The sequence below is a fragment of the Hemicordylus capensis genome, chromosome 3 (genome assembly GCF_027244095.1).
Source record: "Hemicordylus capensis ecotype Gifberg chromosome 3, rHemCap1.1.pri, whole genome shotgun sequence".
In the NCBI taxonomy this organism is placed as follows: Eukaryota; Metazoa; Chordata; class Lepidosauria; order Squamata; family Cordylidae; genus Hemicordylus; species Hemicordylus capensis.
Genome location: NC_069659.1, coordinates 166339139 through 166358567, shown reverse-complemented (window position 1 = coordinate 166358567; position 19429 = coordinate 166339139). Strand labels below are relative to the sequence as shown.

General features: G+C 42.1%; 1 protein-coding gene across 15 annotated transcripts in view; it reads right to left on the bottom strand.

The window, feature by feature from the left end:
- The window catches only part of MBNL2 (muscleblind like splicing regulator 2), a 122360-nt gene extending 109946 nt beyond the window's left edge, over positions 1–12414 (bottom strand). For 14 of the 15 annotated variants that reach the window (XM_053306403.1, XM_053306406.1, XM_053306405.1 and 11 more), the window contains exon 1: positions 12094–12414. The gene's annotated coding sequence lies outside the window, so the exon portion shown is untranslated. Of the gene's footprint in view, positions 1–1596; positions 1782–12093 lie in introns of those variants that run through there. The other variant, XM_053306404.1, reaches the window with a different exon arrangement.
- Positions 12415–19429: the final 7015 nt, after the last annotated feature.

Here is a 19429-nt window from a genome sequence, read left to right as displayed (position 1 = left end):
AAGGCAGTGCTGGGAGCTATTGTTGGGGATGGGGGAATGATAAAAGCCATGCATTCTGAAGGGGCTCTTTGTATTGCAGTCATTCCTTTTATACTATAATATCAAAAGGACAGAGCTTTAAAAGTTCTTTAAAAGTTATGGAACCTTCCCATAATCTCTGCCAGCAGTCAAGGAGACATAGTCACCTAGTAGTCCCATTCCCACCCGCACGTAAAAGGTGGGAGGGCAGATAAGTTCATGTGATGTAATATCATGCAATCCTATCACAAAGTACATAATAAAATTTTGTAAACTGGATTGGCTAAAATTTTGTATGTTTGTGTGGATAGACACCCACATTTTCCAGAGACACAGAGTAAACTTCCCTGAAAATTACAGTGATGTTGCATGTGCACAGAAGTAATGTGATCAATCTTTAAGAACTAGACTAGTTGATGTCATTGTGCTTTGCAATATTGTACTGACTTCTTTAGCAGCATTTAAATGGCAGTTTATGGTCTAACTTGAAAGCATTCCCTAAGTTTTAAATGGAAATTGAGACCTTATGTGAAAATATATACATAAGATCATAAATTAGTCCCTTATTCATACTACATTTAAGATCACTTTATGAATATACTGTCCATCTCTTGAAAGAGAGTTAAATGAAGCAAGTTTTAATGGAGAATTTAAAAAATCAACTCAAGGAGAGATAAATTATTATTATTTAAGACAGTTTCATCCACTGAACAATTTCTTATTAAAAAGGCAATGGAAGCTGAAAGTAGCGAAACAAATCACCAACTCCGATTTTAAAAGCACACCTTTTTATTCCTTGTTGAATCAGAACTTTCATCCCAACTACAGCTTTCCTCATCCCCTAAATGGGAGTATTTAACATAAATCTTCCCTGTTGCTGCTTGCAGCTAGTTCTTATGAAGTAAGCAGACAGACACATTTCAGCATAGTGAAAGCATTGTTTTAAAAGCCAACCCCGCTCATTAAATTATTCTGTTGGCTGTGTGTTCTCATTAAAAATGCATATAGATCAGATATCTGCAGTAACTAGTACCAGCCTTGCTTTTATATAAGGACTCCATAGTATTTGTATATTTGAAAATAGTCAGAAGAAATTTCAGCTAAACCCAACATTAGGTTCTGTCGATGTACACTGTGAATTTACCATTTCTTCTGTTGTTTCATTAAGTAACATAGATCATATCTTAGACATCATCATTGTTTATTGCATTTTACTTGAGAGATTTAATAAAACAATTACAGGTAGTTTAAGTCAACTGGCACTCCATTAGCCGTCCACAGGTGCAAGGTGCTTTAAATTCACATAAACAAGTAATACTTTTAGAAAATACTGCCTGCCTGTTCCTTTCCTGAAATATTTGTGTATGTTGTTCTTTTTAAGGGGAGTCTTGTTTTCCTTGTATTCATTACAGACATAAAACAATTGAAATTGTTCTAAATAGAATTCATTACACATACACACACACTTTGTCCATGGGAGAAATCGCATTTCTGCAACTCCCTTAAGCAACACATATGGTATGCAGCATACTGCAGTAAACTCTTTAAACATTCAATAAAAGAAAACCAGCCTCCTACCTTGTATAATGCTCTGGCTATTTGACACTAATCACACAAACAGAAACCTCTAATGTAACCGTGGCCATATCTTTTCAATTGCATCATGACGATGAGTAAATCTCCTTTGAAATAATTATTGTTGCTTATTTTCTCCCGCCTCTCTGAAAGCCGTATGCCTTATCTGGGGATTTTCCTTTAGATGATGAAGCAAAGACAGCCTGAACTCTGTTGGTGAATGACTGCAGCCCTTCCTTCCAACAAAATCCCTCCCAGAATACTGTAACCAATCACACAAAAGTTCAGCAGCTCTACTGGTCTTAAACTGGTTGGAATGCAATGATTGACAAGGCAGTACGGCTTGCCTAATGTGCAAAAACAATGCATCCATGCCAATGACAAGGAATCTCCCTGTCCCTGGAAAATGGTGTGCCTGAGTAGATTAAAAAAATGACACCTGCAAGGAGGAGAACTATAAGAAAAACAATGCCACCAGATTATTCAGTACTGATTATTTGTGGAGTGATTTCAAATAGCTTTAGAAGAAAACATATACAAACACATACTGAAGAAAATATTTAAGAATCAGAGCAATGATCCAAATGCAATCCACTAGCCATTTTCTCAGATACAGTCCCACTGGCATTCACTGAATTCTTCGCAAACAAATGGGTTGTTGTTAACAGAATTACAAATGTTGCTACAGAGATATCATACATATTAATGCAAGTATTGTACTCTTCACTTTTTAAAAGTAAAAAAGGTTTCAAGATGCTGAGATAAATCCAAGTTTATAATCTTGACATTGCTATGGCAATTATTATTATTATTATTATCAACATTTTATATCCCACTCTTCCTCCAAGGAGCCCAGAGCAGTCTACTACATACTTAAGTTTCTCCTCACAATTACCCTGTGAAGTAGATTAGGCAGAGAGAGAAGTGACTGGCCCAGCAAGTATCATGGCTGAATGGGGATTTGAATTCGGGTTTCCCCAGTCCTAATCTGGCACTCTAACCACTAAACCACGCTGGCCCTTCTATCTTAGAAAAATGCATTTCTATCTTAGATATATCATTTTGCCACAATGCACCATGAATTTAACTTGTTCCCCACCCCACCCCCGAAAATTTAAAAGAGTGATTATAATATTTTAGAAGTAGAGGTGCTACACATGAGATAGTAAAGAAGAGAGAAGATTGTTGCCAAACAACAATCAAAATGGAATGCTGAGGTATATGGTGAATTACTAATTTCTGTGGCACAATATCAATGTTTTTGGCTGAGGCATTCCCGTTAGCTACATCTATTGCATAGATGACGCTCCTTGGAGAAAGATCATATATGTCACCATCATATATGCTGCTGTCACTTCTCAGATTAACTATTGCAATGTGCTCTGTGTGGGACTGCCTTGTAGACAATTTGCAAACTTCTGCAAGTGTAAAATTCTGCTGTTCACTGAAGATGTGGGGAGCTAGAAGCATATACAACAAATTCTGCAAGAATTGCACTGAGTACATGTTATCCTTCATGGCCTGGTTTTAACATCACAAGCCCTGCACAGTCTGGGACCTGCATACCCACCAGTTAAGATCTGCATCAAGAGTTGATGCTTCATATCAGATCCTTTGAACTTGGCACTCAGAAAGAATAGGGAGAAATCTTTAAAATGACAACAGTATGAAGCTCCAACACACTTAGGACTTTATAGGTACTTTATTCTTACTTAGGACACTTATGATTTGATTGTGTCCCTAGAACTGGGCCTTGGGGGCTAAAAGGAGCCTATGTAGATGACAGGCATATTGTGCTTCTGATGAGCAACCTGTCAACATAAGCACCATTGTATTCTGCACTAACTGAAGCTTCCAATCAGCCTTCAATATTAACATTACACAGGGTGCATTACAGCAGGGTGTATCCTCAAGATTACAAAGACATTAATGACTGTTGCTAGTTCTAAATCCAGGAGAATCACCAGGAAAAGCACTTCTGGTCACAAGTTCAAGTACATTTTGTAGTCCTTCAAGGCTTCGGAATTGAGTGACAAAAGGAAGGCTGATCCCCATTTGTGATGGGTGTCTCTGTCATTCCTACTAAGGTCCTAATGTCTGTCAATCATCATTACTTCAATTTAATCTGGATTCAGCTTTCATTAGCAAACCTGCTCAAATCCTTCACTGTGGCCAAACACAAGACAATCCAGGATCTGAGGAGGACTGCTTTGCACCTTACATTTTAAAATAAAGTTAAACTGTTTTATATGAACTACAAATGAAGGAAGATTTTTTTTCAAGGATACACAGGGCACACATTTAACATACAAAACAATAATAATTAAATTAATAAACAAATAAGCATCAAACGTAGCAACATTGTGTTCCGTATAAAATTGGACTGAGCCTAAAATCATTTGTTCAAGAGCTTTGATTTTACAAAACTTTTAAGAAAATCAGAAAGAGTCCCTGTCCAGGGACCAACCAACCAAATCGGCACTAATAGTAAGTCTACAAGCAGGTCTGGGTGGGATGCTGATTTCAAGGTTTGAAAAGCATGAATGCAATGATCCATAAGGTAACTTGGTCCCAGATTGTTTAGAGCTTTCAAGGACAATTTCTGTGCCCAGAAATGAACTGGCAAGCAGTGTAATTGGCACAAATTTTTATTTATTTATTTAAAACATTTATACCCACCCCTCCAGTACACTATTGCTCAGGGTGGCTCACAAAATTAATTAAAAAGATGCAATATAAAATAAGACAAATAAAGTTAACCAAATTTAAATTAAGCAAATTAAAACCAGGCCTAAAACCATATTTAAAATTACAATTTTTTAAAAAAAGTTCCAAATTAAAAGTTATTTTAAAAGCTAAAAACTAAGAACTATAAAAACTAGAGAACTTACTAGATATAAACAGAGATGAAACATTTAAAAGCCTCTTTAAAAAGATGTGCTTTCAATTATTTTTTTTAAAAACACTAGGGGAGGGAGCATGGTGAAGCTCTTTGGAGAGGGTATTCTAAAGCTGGGGGGGGGGCCCACAAACAAAAAAGGTCCAGTCTTTAGTCTCTGCCAACCAGATCTCCGATAGTGGCTGGACCATGAGCAGGGCCTGAGATGATGAGTAGAGGGCCATTGCAGGTTCTTATGGGTGAATGTGGTCCGAAAGGTACCCTGGCACCAAGCCGTGTAGAGCTTTAAAGGTCAAGACCAGCACCTTGAATCTAGCCCAGAAGCTGACTGGTAACCAATGAAGCTGCTGCCGGATGGGAGTAACACTCATGAAGCGACTTGAGCCCACAAGAATCCTTGCAGCAGCATTCTGGATTGGCTGAAGCTTCCAAATCATCTTCAAGGGCAGCCCTATGTAGGGCACACTGCAGTAGTCCAATCTGGATGTTACCAAAGCATGAGTGGCTGAGGACAGATCCAAATTGGTGTAACAAGTACAAAATGCCTAGTTCCCACCAATGTTCTGGTGACCACAATTTGAACCAACCGAAGCTTCCAAACTATCTTTTAAAGGTTGGCTCACAACACATTACAGTATTCCAGTAAGGATGCGACTCACCCAGTAACAGTGACTCAACTCAAGGTAGATCCAATTTATCTAGGTAAAGCAGCTAATAAACCAGCCAACACTGGTAAAAGTGCTCTGGCCTGAGCAGCCAAGGATAAAGCTGGATCTAGGAGCACACCTAGATTCTAACTGGCATTTTTGGGGAAGTTTAACTCCTTCCAGAACTGGCTGCACACCTCTAGCCAGATCAGCAAAGCTCCTAACAGCCCCTCCACATTATCTGGATTAAGTTCAAGCTTATTCACTCTTGTCCAGTTCAGTACTGCCTCCAGACACTGGTTAAGGATTTCCACCACCTCCAAGTGACAGAAATTAAAGGAAGAGCTGAGCATCATACATAAACTGATGATCTTCCCCCCGCCCCCCACCAGTGGTTTCATGAAAATCTTAAAGAACATGGGAGTCATGGAACCCTTAGATACCCTATGAGGCTGGGTGGAATAGTAGTGCCCCAGCACCACTCTCTGGGTGCATACTCCCAGGAAGGACTAAAGCCACCATATCGCCATGCCTCTAAGGCCTAATCTGGCTACATGACACAGGGTAATATTTTGGCTGCTGGTAACAAAAGGTACTTAGCAGTCCAGGAGAATCAACAGGATTCACTTTGCATCTATCTCCCAACGCAGATCACCCACCATGATGACCAAGGCTGTTTCCATCCCAAACCAAGGTCGAAAACTAGACGAAACGATCTAAATAACTGGTATCATCCAGAACTGCCTGGAGTTCGGACACCACCACCATGTGCTTCAACTACCTAGCCTCAAAATGGCAAGTCTGAAGCCAGTTGATAGTTGTTCAAGATGAAATTTCTTTAGACGTAGTCAAACACCACTTTCTTTAAAGTATTAAAAATCAAATTCTAACTTCATTATAGCGTAACTATCACCAAGTCCCAAAAACCTGGTTAGGCAAAAAGGCCAAGGATCAAGAGAACAAGTGGCGAGCTTCAAACTTCCAGGCAGCCTGTGCATGTCCTCAACCCAAACAAACTAAGACTTATCCATACTGTATCAGTCAGCATATCTCTGGCTCTAGTCTGTCATTACAATAGAGTCTAATTCAGAACGGAAGCAAGCATTTTATCTGCAAACACGTACTGCAAACTAATCAAAGCAGATTCCCAAGAGTTCCCCCTATTGCTCCCCTGGACCAGTTGTAAAAGGCCCCTCACCACTCTGAAAAGTTCTACTAGATAACACACCGCAGATGCAAAGCTGGCAGTGAAATATGGATGGGAATTTCATTGATTGTCATTGGTACAGCATTAACAGCCAGTGACTTTATACACTGCATTCCCTCCCCTGCCTTAAAGTGCCCTTGGAGTCTTAAAGGCCCATGAAGTCTACTAGGAAGTAAGTCACACTGAGCTCAATAGGGCTAACTCCTAAGGATAGGATCCTACATAGGATTCCAAGCATCATTTCTAACACAGAATGTTCTTGTAATAATATAAACTTTATTTGTTAGCTGCCCCATAACAAGTTGTTCTCTGGGTGGCTTACAATACCACAACATTAAAAGATAAGATAAAAACACCCATTAAATCATAACAGACCAAAAAAAACCCAGTGTGTGTGTGGAGAAAATACACAATACAATACAAAAACAATTTTTCTGCTAACTTGGCAAAGAGGCACCTTTTAATGTGGTGATTCTCTTTATTTAGCATGGGGAGAGTAACTGGCCCTATCCACCCCCAGCACAGTACCTCCAGTGACTGTTGCTGGTGTCTATATTATGTTACTTTTTAGATTGTGAGCCCTTTGGGGACAGGGTTCCATCTTATTTGTTTGTTATTTTCCTGTGTAAACCACCCTGAGCCATTTTTGGAAGGGTGGTATAGAAATTGAATAAATAATTGATAATAAATAAATAAATAAAACATTTTAAATGATCAGTTACAACCAGATCACAATTTTAACAAATTTTAATTTTAATTCCTACAAAATGATAAATCCTATGATAAACAAGACCACTCAGATTTAGGTTAAAGAAGTAGTTGGGACACTTTTCTTTGTGAGCTGCAAGGGACAACCAATTATCGGGGCTAGGTGGACCCATTAACACATATCATCATGTAAAACAGCTCCACACTGCATGGCATGGTATGACAACCAAAAGAAAAAGAATCATCAACACCGCCACAAATTTGACACATTGGCCACATTCGCCCGTAACGGGGGACCAGAGATCACCGTTTTTTCTAAGGCATACGCATGTGCGCGCTCACACATTTTCTGATGTCCACTCAGTTAATTTTTGATGCCGCTCAGGTTGAATGAGGAATGTCTTACTCTGAAGCATATACACTGCCTTGATACTGCTACCCAGAACAAAACCCATTGTGCAAACAGATGGAAAAAAAATGAGAGAGAACATTGCCAGAGCTGCAGGGATCCACGGTTTGCATCCAACGCATGCGATTCCAGTCCCATCTGTAGCGCGGCCTGAGGTTGTGTTATGGAGACTCCAATTTGAACCCTCGGTTTGTAGTGAGTTTCGTTGCTCCAAACGGAGGGTCCAGGGAGCCTCCAGTCTGTACAAATGCAGCACTGGAGGCTGCATTTGGCCGGCTGGAGTTGAGGAAGGAAGCTCCTCCCTATCTCCCTGAATGGCTGTATGGTCTGTCCTTCAGTAAAGAAGGAAGCCTGCACAGCCAGGTTCCTTGTCTTTCTGCAGTCTCGCTATACTTGAGTTACTAAATATCTGGTTGGAATCCAAAGCCCTATGCTGGAGAGAATGTAAAAGGTAATGGTTTAACCTTGCCAGTGCTATTTTCCTCAACATTCAGGACTAAAGTTTGGACTATGAACTGGAAATAATATTCAATTACCAGAGCACCTGTTTCTGAGTGAGTGCAGAGCATCAGATTTCAAGTAAATGTGTTTAGAACTGGAGTGCTAGAACCAACAGAGTTTTCCCAGCCTCTTCAGATGAATCCTGGTGCCCTCTTTTAATGCCTACAGTTCAGATAATCCCAGGCTGAAGGTAACAAAATAGTGTGCAAAAGAAAGGATGAAGAGAGGTAGTTTTCTTTATTGTACATATACTTCAGTCTCATCACACAGAAGTAAATCTTACCAAAATCAATGACTTATTTCAAGTAAAGTTCATATGATCCATTATCAACTTAGACATTGTGAAAAGTCAGAAGCCTTTTACCTTGAGCATCTGGTATTGATATTCTATTCACTGATACCAGCTTAAACAAGCAGATGCAGAGAACAGCAAAAAATGTATCTGCTTCGCGGGTGCTTTTATCCCCTCACTGACATTTTCCTACGTCAGAGGGTAAGGTATGCTTGTAGTTTTAGAATGCAAATGAAAAATTTACAAAGCTGTAACTTGGATAACAGAGTGTGTGTGTGTGTGTGTTTAAATTAAGTATGCATGTCACCAAAAATAATACAGCAGACAACTCAAAATTATAAGTGAGATGCTAGTTACCTTTACAAGTTGAGGAAACACATTTGTTTTCTTCTGTTCGACCTGTATTGGAGTTGTTTGCTGGTATGTGACTATATCCATACAACAATGATTAAAATTTATATACCGCTTGTCAACAAAAGTTCCCAAAGCAGTTTACACAGCTATAAATAAATATTTTTTAAAAATCAGTAAATGCTGATTTCTATGCCTCCTTATTAAAATGACATTTTAAATATTGCATTTATCTCTGTTGAGTACTGCAAGAACTTAAAGGCCATTTTTTTCAGACTAAACAATTCACATATGGCTACTGTCACCCTTATGTCATGGCACAAAAAATTAGTAGGCATGAGAGCAATATGAAAATCAAATGGTATGTTATAGATACTAAAATCTACTCATTTTATCTGGAATAAATTTAAGCTACAATCCACATTGTTTTCTCCCACTGAATTAAATAGAACTTCTCTAAGAATATTCAAGATAAGTAATTTTGGAACTGCTGTTTAGTACCCCACATTACTCAGAAATCTCACTTATTTCTGTGGGGAATAATTTCAAACGAACAGATTTACGCTTATCACTTTCAAGAGAAGATTACAGTTCCTAGTTAAAGTCATAAACCTAAATCTGAGACTTAAAGAAAAGGTAAAGTGTGCCATCAAGTCAATTTCGACTCCTGGCGCCCACAGAGCCCTGTGGTTTTCTTTGGTAGAATACAGGAGGGGTTTACCATTGCCTCCTCCTGCAGAGTATGAGATGATGCCTTTCAGCATCTTCCTATATTGCTGCTTCCCGATATAGTATCAGCAGGGATTCAAACCGGCAACCTTCTGCTTGTTAGTCAAGCATTTCCCCACTGCGCCACTTAAACAGCATTAACTACCCATTTCCTGATAATTTTGTATTAGGTACTGTATATTGGTTTCACACACCACAAAAGTGATTCCAAGATGTCCATGTAGGGCTGATTTCAGATTCTGAAAGTTACTACACTAGGCTTGGCATTACATTGTAATCATGTAATTATTATTAGAGCATATTTAATTTAGAGTTTCAAAGGTTTGCCCCAAGTCCAAACTCAGCTCAGCAGTTTATTATTTTAAAAAATGATACTTTGTTCGCATGAGAGACACAATGTGGTTGTATCAACTTTTTAAATCATAATGTGTCTTACAATTATAGTTTGAAGTTTCTTATACTGCCAACTGGTTTGACATGTTGAGAATTGGAAAATACTTCTAGTTTCACTTTAAAACTATAGTCTGATCACTTTGATCTGAAATTATATTTTGAAGTTTCTTATACTGCCAACTTGTTTGACATGCTGAGAATTGGAAAATACTTCGTTTCACTTTAAAACTATAGTCTGATCACTTTGATTTGAAAACCACACTTAGACAGCAATTTTATGTCATTAAACTCAATAGAAGTTTTGTTTCAGTGGGCGCAATATGTCCCAATGTATCAAATCTAAGTAGGCTTCTATTTACACATCAATTCCTCTGCTAGATGGGGAACCACCACACAGATTGGATGTGGATACATATTCTGGTGTAAGGCATGCAATATGATGCTAACCCACAATGCATGGTTTGGATGAGGTGCACCTTCCTATAAATCTTGCATTGGACATAGGAATGCATATCTGCACCCACTATCTCAGTTCAAAAGTTGTGTGCAACTCTGTGGTGTATGGCAATATCAGGGTTGGAGCCTGGCAGTACAAACGAGCTCAATCAAAACTAATGTGGGCTTTTTCATTGATCCCAATGGGGGAGGGAGGAGATGTACATTTATATTTTTGTATATTTATTCAGAAGTAAATCTCAGCAGTTTCAACAAGACACACTCTCTGTAAGTGTGCATAGGATTGCAGCCTTAACTGCATTTCCACATACAATCTTTTCCATTTGGAACTAGATGCATACATGTGGCACTAATAGGATTTTATTAGTATTGGATAGTATTCCAAGAGACTAAAAGGCAGTTGTCACTATGAAGCCTTCAGTGTATGGATCTGTTTTAAAATGTAATTTATTTATTGCCTCCTGTACTGCATATTCTTCCATTTCCTCCCTATAACTGTTTGACTGGGGATCCTTAACACGCAGGAAACAAGATGCACTACCTCCATGTTTTATATTTGTCAAATTACTTCAGTCAGCACTGGGCTCCAAAACAGTGTTACTTTTTGCACCAATCTTACCACCAGCTGGAGTTACAGAAGTGGGAAACAAAGGTTGAAGCAACACACACTACCGTACAGAACACCTTACAGACAAGCTTTCTTCCGTGCTAAAACGAACTCAGTCAAACGCGAACATTAGTTCTGCTCATTGCTGCTGCCTACCAAAGCACCAGGTTGCCAAATGCTGAGTTAACAAAACTATGAATCAGCACTGAACCAAACGTAATAGGGAGTAAATCGCTTTCTTTCGACACACGTTTCAAGAAGCATTTGAAGGCGTTCTATCTTGAACAGGAAGACACTTAGGTAACTTTTTTCTTCTTCTCCAGACAAAAAGAAAGGCAGAAATAGACGCCTGCTGCAATGTTTCTTTTTAAGTTGTTGAAAACAAAGGAGTTTGTTACCTTTGTCAAACGAATCCCCCAAACACTTCAAGTTATATATGCTAGTGATCACTGGGGGGCGGACGGGGGAGACGAGGGAAAGGGTTGGGAAGAAAAGCGAAGCCCCGAGTCAGTTTCCCTCCTCAAAAAAGCTTGCTGCTGCTTATCCGGGGCAAACCCAGTGTTGCGGGTGGGGGGGGGGCGGGGGTGGAGAGCAAGCCAGCTTTCGCCAGTTTATTAAAACAAAAACAAAACCAAAAAACGCGCGAAGGAGAATCGACGTGGTTCACACGGATTTTAGCCGAGGCATGAACGCTCTCTACGCAAGAACTCTCCCCCAAGAGAATGCCACCCTGCTTCTCCACGGATTTTCTTGGGGGGAAATGCCCCCCCGATTGATTTCCAGTTCCTCTGTCTCTGCCTTTTCTAATTTCAGTACGAGGAAAAAAATCGGCTAGCCGGGGGTTAAAAGCAGCAAGCACCTTGGGCGCGAACTGTCTTCCCCCCCCCCCTTTTTCCCGTCCCCCCACGCTCAGCCCAGCACAAGCACGAACACCAATGCGAAACCAGAGTCTAGAGGGTAAACAGGACGCCTGGCGACACCACTCGCTCGCCCTCTCCACCACATCCATTACGCATGGAACCTGCACTCATCTCCATAGCACCCGTCGTGCTCTGGCGTATACGACTGTGCCACACACTCTCCCTCCTTCACATACACACGCACACAGACAGAGACAGACGCGCGCACCAGTGTTCCCTACGTGCGTCCTCCCCTCAGCCCACCACCCACATCTGGTGGCACACCAGGCGGGCAAAGCCCATCATCCACAGCACCCCTTCAGAGGCGGCTTCCCAGCTCAGCAACGCCTTGCTCTCGGGAGGGGCCGGCGCGCTTCGCAGAGTCCCCGCCACTTCTCTCACCTGCTGGGGAGCCCGAGCTGCGGCCGCGCTTTTGGGGCTCGGCGGGAAAGACAGGAACTTGTCAGCTCTCCTGGCGCGGCGGGGGCGGCCGCTGGGGACAGGCTGGACCAGCCCCTCCCCGGAGGGCTGAACCAAAGCTGCGGCGCCGCCTCTACTCCTCCTCCTCCTCTCCACAGAGCCGCAGCCCCCGCGAAAAGGCCGCCCAGAAAAGACAGGGCGGCATAAACCAAGAACAGCTTCCCCTGCAGCTGCGGAGGCAGCCCTGCCGCCACTGTGCGCTGCTGCGGCCCCCTCCGTTCCAGCCGCGGGTGCCACCGCTCGGCTGCGGCGACGCTTCTTTGTGCGCGCGCACCCCGGCACGCACACAGATACACACACGCCTAGTTGTATGGACTACTGGCCACCGGTAGGCTGTTGTCAGCTTGCGGCTACCTCCATTTTGGGCATATGGCGATCCATGCTGGAGAAGAAGACTATAGCGCACAAAGACTTTGGCGTTTTTGTCTGCCCAACTTTTGATTCATGCCGCTGATGTTTGTTATAATGGGGGGATTAGGAAGTCTGTTTAGGCGCCCCTAATATACTGTGTGCTGACGGTTGTTTTCTGGAGGCGCGAGTAACTTTCCCCTCACCACTGGCTCTGATCCTACTTCAGGATCCTCCAGGACACTGGCTCTGATCTTGCTTCAGCAGCTTGGTTACCGAGCAGACGTGATAAAGAAGACCCAGAACTTACCTGAGGTAGAATGGTCTTGCTAAGGAAGGAGAACCATGTTTGTCCCAGTTCAAAAGCACACACACCCAGACGATACGTGTCTCTTCTAACGTAGAGAGAAAATACATTGCCCTAAGCGGGGGGGGGGGAATAGGTTTTTTTAAAAAATTCTAGTAAAGTCTAGTTTGAAACTGAGAGACTTTGCTTCACACACGTATTATAGTCTGTTTATAGCTTTCTTTGCCCCCTCCCTATTTTTTAAAAAAATTGGGTGCTGGGGTCAGGCAGGTAGTGGTGGCATTCAAAATGTAGTGTGGTCTATGAAAGGTACAAATCACATTTCATTCTCAATCCTAAAGGTCGTGTTGCATTGTGATTTTACCCCTTTCCTGTTCCCCCTTGAACATGTCCTAAGCAGATTCATTCATTCATTCATTTGACTGACTGACTGACTGATTGATATACTGCTTTTCCAAAAATAGCTCAGGGCGGTTTACATTAAAATAAAAACAAAATCAATTAACAATTAAAATAAAAACTATAAATACAGCATAAAACCAATTAACAGTTAAAACATTTAAACAGTTAAAAACCCTGGAGAACCAGGCCGAACATTTACAACAGTTTAAAAACCCTGGCCAAACAGATAGGTTTTAAGGGCCCTCCTGAGGGCCAATAATGAGCTCAGATTATGGATTTCTGCCAGGAGCACATTCCACAGCCCAAGAGCAGCTACAGAGAAGGCCCGCCTTTGAGTCACCACCAGACAAACCGGTGGCAACTGGAGACGGACCTCCTCAGATAACCTTAACGTGGTGGGGATCATGCAGGAGAACGCGCTCTCTAAGATAACTCGGACCTAAGCCATTTAGGACTTTAAAGGTAATGACCACCATTTGTATTTTGCTCTGAAACATATCAGCAGCCTGTGTAACTGTTTCAAAACAGGCATAAAATGGTCTCTCCGGGTTACCCCAGAGACCAATCTGGCTGCTGCATTTTGAACTAACAGAAGTTTCCAAACTATGTACAAAGTCAGCCCCACGTAGAACTCATTGCAAAAGTCAAGCCTGGATGTTAACAGCAGATGCACCACTGTTTTGAGGTCATCCTCTTCAAAGAAAGGGCACCACCGTCGAATCAGCCGAAGCTGATGGAAAGCACTCCTGGCCATAGCCCCCATCTGAGATACCAGGGTGAGGTCTTGGTCCAGGATTACTCCCAAACTGCATACCTCCTCCTTCCTGGGGAGTGTAACCCCATCTGGCACATGAATATCTAACTCATCACTCAAATTCTGAGCCCCTACAATGAGCACCTCCGTCTTGCTTGGATTCAGCTTCAGTTTTATCCCTCATCCAGCCCATTACTGCTGGTAGGCAGGCCTTAAAGAATGAGTGCCATTTCCTGATGATGAAGATGAAAAGGAGAAGTAGATGTGGGTGTCATCTGCATACTGATAACACCCTGCACCAAACCTCCTAATGACATCACCCAGCGTTTTCATGTAGATATTAAAAAGCATTGGTGACAGAATGGAGCCCTAAGGGACTCCATATAACAGCTCCTGTTTTGAGGAGCAACTGTCACCAAGCTCCACCATCTGGAATCTATCCAAGAGATAGCAGCAGAACCACTGCAAAGCAGGGCCCCCTATACCCAACTCCCCCAGGCAATCCAGAAGGATACCATGGTTGATGGTATCGAATGCCACTGAGAGATCCAAAGGAACCAGCAGAGTCACACTTCCTCTGTCGATTTCCTGGTAAAGGTCATCCATCAGGCCGACCAAGGCTGTCTCAACCCCATAGCCAGCTCTAAAGCCAGTTTGAAATGGGTCTACATAATAAGTTTCCTCCAAAACCACCCAGAGCTGGTCAGCCACCACCCTCTCAATCACCTTGCCCAACCAAGGGAGATTGGCCTGTAATTATCCATCGCTAAGGGGTCCAGGGAAAGCTTCTTAAGGAGAGGTCTAACCACTGCCTCCACACACAGAGGCACCCTACCCTCCCTCAGCAATGTATTTATGATATTAACTAGGCCACCTCCAACAATCTCCCTACTAGATAGAAGCAGCTAAGCTGAGCAAGATCCAGAGAACAAGCGGTAGGCTGCACCACCCCAAGCAGCTTGTCCACATCCTCAGGAGTCAAAGATTGAAACTGATCCAATCTAACACTGCAAGAGGAATTGCTGGACAGCTCCTTCATAGACCTTGCAGAAGTAGTGGAGTCCAAGTCGGCCCATATACAGGAGATTTTGTCCACAAAGAACCCATTAAAAGCATCACAGCAGAATGAACCCGGGGACTGATATAAAACAGAAGGAGCAGAAATTAAACTCCTCACAACCCGAGATAGCTCTGCTGAACGCGAACCCGCAGACACAATGATACTGAGAACTGAAAGGTAGAACGCTCTCCTGAACATGCAAACTCACTTTCATTCCAATATCTTTGTCTTCAAGGCATGCTACACCGTGCTAACTCATAATCAGGTTTATCTTTGAACTCGAAATTTAGAATTATGTCCTGAATGTACACATCAAGGGTAAAGACAGATGTAAGGGACTACTTTGGACAAGAAGTCCACCAGCATAAGAGATCAGAAGAGGGATATACCAAGAGCACGCTTGCTGGGATGCCCTCCACAGACATCCTGATGCCCTTCTGGTGAATCCCTGTATCACATGGGAAGGTTGTTCATCTAAATGATACTTATACACACACTTCTGTTTGGAGTGCATGTATAGGAGCCATTCAGATGAGCAGCCACACTGATTCCGAGAGAATGTTGGAACATTCACAGGGGTCATCCCAACAGGTGTACTGTCAGCACCTCCTTTTCCTGATCATATGTACAGATGTCTGTCTTGTCCAAACCAATTCAGTATAAAAAAAAGAACTTGCAGCTGATCTCTCAGTTCTAATGTGAGTCCAGCTTCCTCAGGGCTCCCCAGTTTGAATGACATACAAACAAACCAGTGAACCAAATGCTGATTCAGCCGTTATTCTTGCCCCTTCCCACTATTACTTCAGGCAGTCTCACCTTTTAAGGGGTGGGAATTAAGACCACTCCATGCATGTTTATTGCTGTCTCACTACATTAAGAAAATGAAAAGTAAAGTACAAAACTGCTTAGGACTGGCGGGGAGAGGAGATTTCTTGATGACATCTTGAGTACCAGCAGATTAGTGTCTTCAATAGTAAGCCAGCTTCTGTTGCAAATGTGCAATGGCTGTGAGTTGCGTCTGGTCTGCTTCATTGCTACACACACAACATAGCTGATCTGTGCATCATCGCTTCAAGAAGCCCTTCTACAGCCTCCCTTCTGTGCACAGAGAAGCACAATTGTGTGGCCCTGTTTTGCAAGTGCATGGGCTGTTAGTGTATGACAGTTTTGTTGCGTTCTCTTTTTCTTCATGCAGAACTGTTTGTAGTGACAATGACAGAGTAATATGGTATTAATATTAGCCTTTCTAGTGCTTACCACTGCTCCTGATTTGTATCTTCTTTATTATTTGACACTTTGAACATGTATTTGTACTTGAATATGTATCATTTCATTTTAGTTTGCTTATGAACCTAAAAGAGGTCACCTGATATGAATTTCTACCGAAATGTTATTGGTTCAGTAAAAGTTGATGGTACCCAAACTGAGGCTTTAAAAAAAAAGTTAAATTCACACATAATAATACATAACTGTCCCACTTCATTATTACCTACTGGCTGTGCTATAGGCCACTGCACACTACACACCATTGATCAGGCCACTCATACCAACCTCCAAATAATAATCTAGGACTAGCAGGGTAGTATGTAGCCACCTAATGGCGCAGCAGGGAAATGCTTGACTAACAAGCAGAAGGTTGCTGGTTCGAAATTCGAATCCCTGCTGGTACTATATTGGGCAGCAGCAATATAGGAAGATGCTGAAAGGCATCATCTCACACTGCGCGGAAAGAGGCAATGGTAAACCCCTCCTGTCTTCTACCAAAAGATAACCACAGGGCTCTGTGGGCACCAGGAGTTGAAATCGACTTGACAGCACACTTTATCTTAGTATGGTATCCCACAGACAGTTTCTATCACATTGCATCCTCTTAGATGCATCACATTCACAGAAGCATTCAGGGCCTTGCCAATGCCTGCACAGTGGGAACTGGGCTCTTTGTGTTGCTCCCCAGAAGAAGAAGAAGAAGAAGAAGAAGAAGAAGAGGAGGAGGAGGAGGAGGAGGAGGAGGAGGAGGAGGAGGAGGAGGAGGAGCCTAATATGGTATGACACAAGAGACTTTTAGAACTAGTAACCTCCCTTCCACCCCTCATTTTGTCCTTACTCAGTTTTGGGCAAAATCCAGATGGAAAGCCTAGATTCCCATAGAAATTCAGAGGCATGTTTGTTTCTTGCTGAATAATTTCTCTGGCTAGTTATGCTGATTTCACATTATAATTTTACCAGCAGCTGTCTTTCATGATCGCTTTGCCAGTTCTGGTAGAATTTCCTACAACATAAATTCACTGGCTGACATACTGCACAGCAAGCCACCTGTCCAAAATGGATGCACACTTGCTTCTGAGCCAGCCAAGAGCCCGTCCACACAGCTTCCAATGACTGAGGTTGCTTTGTGCCTCTGAAGCTGTGTGCCATGGCTACTGTGCCACTACTGCTGTTTGGAACAGCACTGAGAACTGATCCTCAGCAGCAATCCCCGCCCTTTGTTCCTATCAGCCTCTTCCCCACACCCTTTTATATCCATTGGTTAAAAAATGGAACTATAGTTCCCAGCCAAGACAGGAATGGGGAAGAGAAGGAATAGTAGGGCTTTCTATAATACATTTCCTGCATTTTTGGAAGCAAATCTCTATTTGGAATCTCTATTATACGGAACTGTTTAATCTTATTGACATCTTAAATCTGGGTACCATTTTCTCATTAACAAGAAATGAAAAACTGACCAATTTAATCAGAACCCAGGACAACATTGTTTATTACCTTATAATCATTACTAGCACACCAGAAATCTTAAGTAATCATCAATTACCGCCCCTGTGATCAGTACACCGTGACTGTGAAGAGACATGGCATTATACATGTAATAATTCAGTATATTGTTACAGCTCTGCTTGATGATAAAGGAATGTTTATGCTTTGAAAATACAATGCTATCATTACAAAAAGTGTTTAAAAGCCTTTAAAGTGGTACTTTCTGTTATCACGTACTGTAATGACTTAAGAAGGAGAGGTATCTGTCTTCCCTCCCACAGAGTTGGCAGATGGTTGCTCCCCAACTGCTCTAACAAGTGGGACCTGTCTGGGACCAGATGGTCCTCAGCTATGACTACTTATAATATGTTGTCTCTCCTGGGGAATATTGTTGGCTTTCAAACTGGGTTTCCCATCTAGCTTCAGTTAGGATTTAGGGAGATGCTACTAGTCACTCCCATAGGGCAGCTGATATTATCCGTCCAACAACAGGTCATAAAGCTGTTCCTTTCACAGCCCTCTGCTTTCCTGCATTTAGTCCAAGAAGTATTTGGTGGAAATGACCATTTGTCTAGTAGGTGGGATTTGAAAGCACACCTCCTGGGGCATGTGGAAATGATCGTCTTAGTTATCTCAGGAGGTAGAAGATGGGATTTTACACAACCGGGTGCTGAAATGAAATGTCAAACTGTTTTTAAAAATTTGATTAATTAACATGCTAGAAATGATCACATGTCTAGTGAGTAAGCATTGAAAAAAGGACTCTCTGGAATATTACAAAGTGCATTTCATAACTGTCCTATTTGCTGTTAACACCAGTTCATAAAGACTGCCTTGGTCGGCCTGATGGATGATCTGCAACTGGCTATCGACAGAGGGAGTATGACTCTGCTGATCCTTTTGGATCTCTCAGTGGCTTTCTCTACCATCAGCCATGAAGTTAGTTAGTTATAAGTTTATTCGGTCATTGACCAGCAAACATTTACAATAAACCAGTACGTATTTTACAAATAATATAACAAAACCTGGCCATAACAGAAATGATATCCATCTGGGTCGCCTGAGGAGGATGGGATTGGGTGGCACTGTTTTATAGTGGTTCCACTCCTACCTCTCTGGTAGATTCCAGATGGTGTCACCTGGAGACTGTTCCTCTGCAAAACGAGAACTACTGTATGGTGTTCCACAAGGCTCCATACTGTCTCCAATGCTCTTTAACATCTACATGAAACCACTGGGAGAGACCATCAGGAAGTTTGGTGCAGGGTGTTATCAATATGCTGATGACACCCAGATCCATTTATCCATATCAGCTTCATCAGGAAATGGCATAACTTCCATAAATGCCTGCATGGAAGTGGTAATGGGCTGGATGAGGAATAACAAACTGAAGTTGAATCCAAATAAGACGGAGGTACTGACTGTGGGGTGTCAGGATATGAGAGATGGTTTAGATCTGCCTGTTCTGGATGCGGTTACACTCCCCCTGAAAGATCAGGTACATAGCTTGGGAGTACTCCTGGATCCCTGGTTTCTCACGTTGAGGCAGTGGCCAGGAGTGCTTTTTTATCAGCTTTGGCTGACAGCTACACCCATTTCTGGAGGTAAATGGCCTTAAAGCAGTGGTGCATATGCT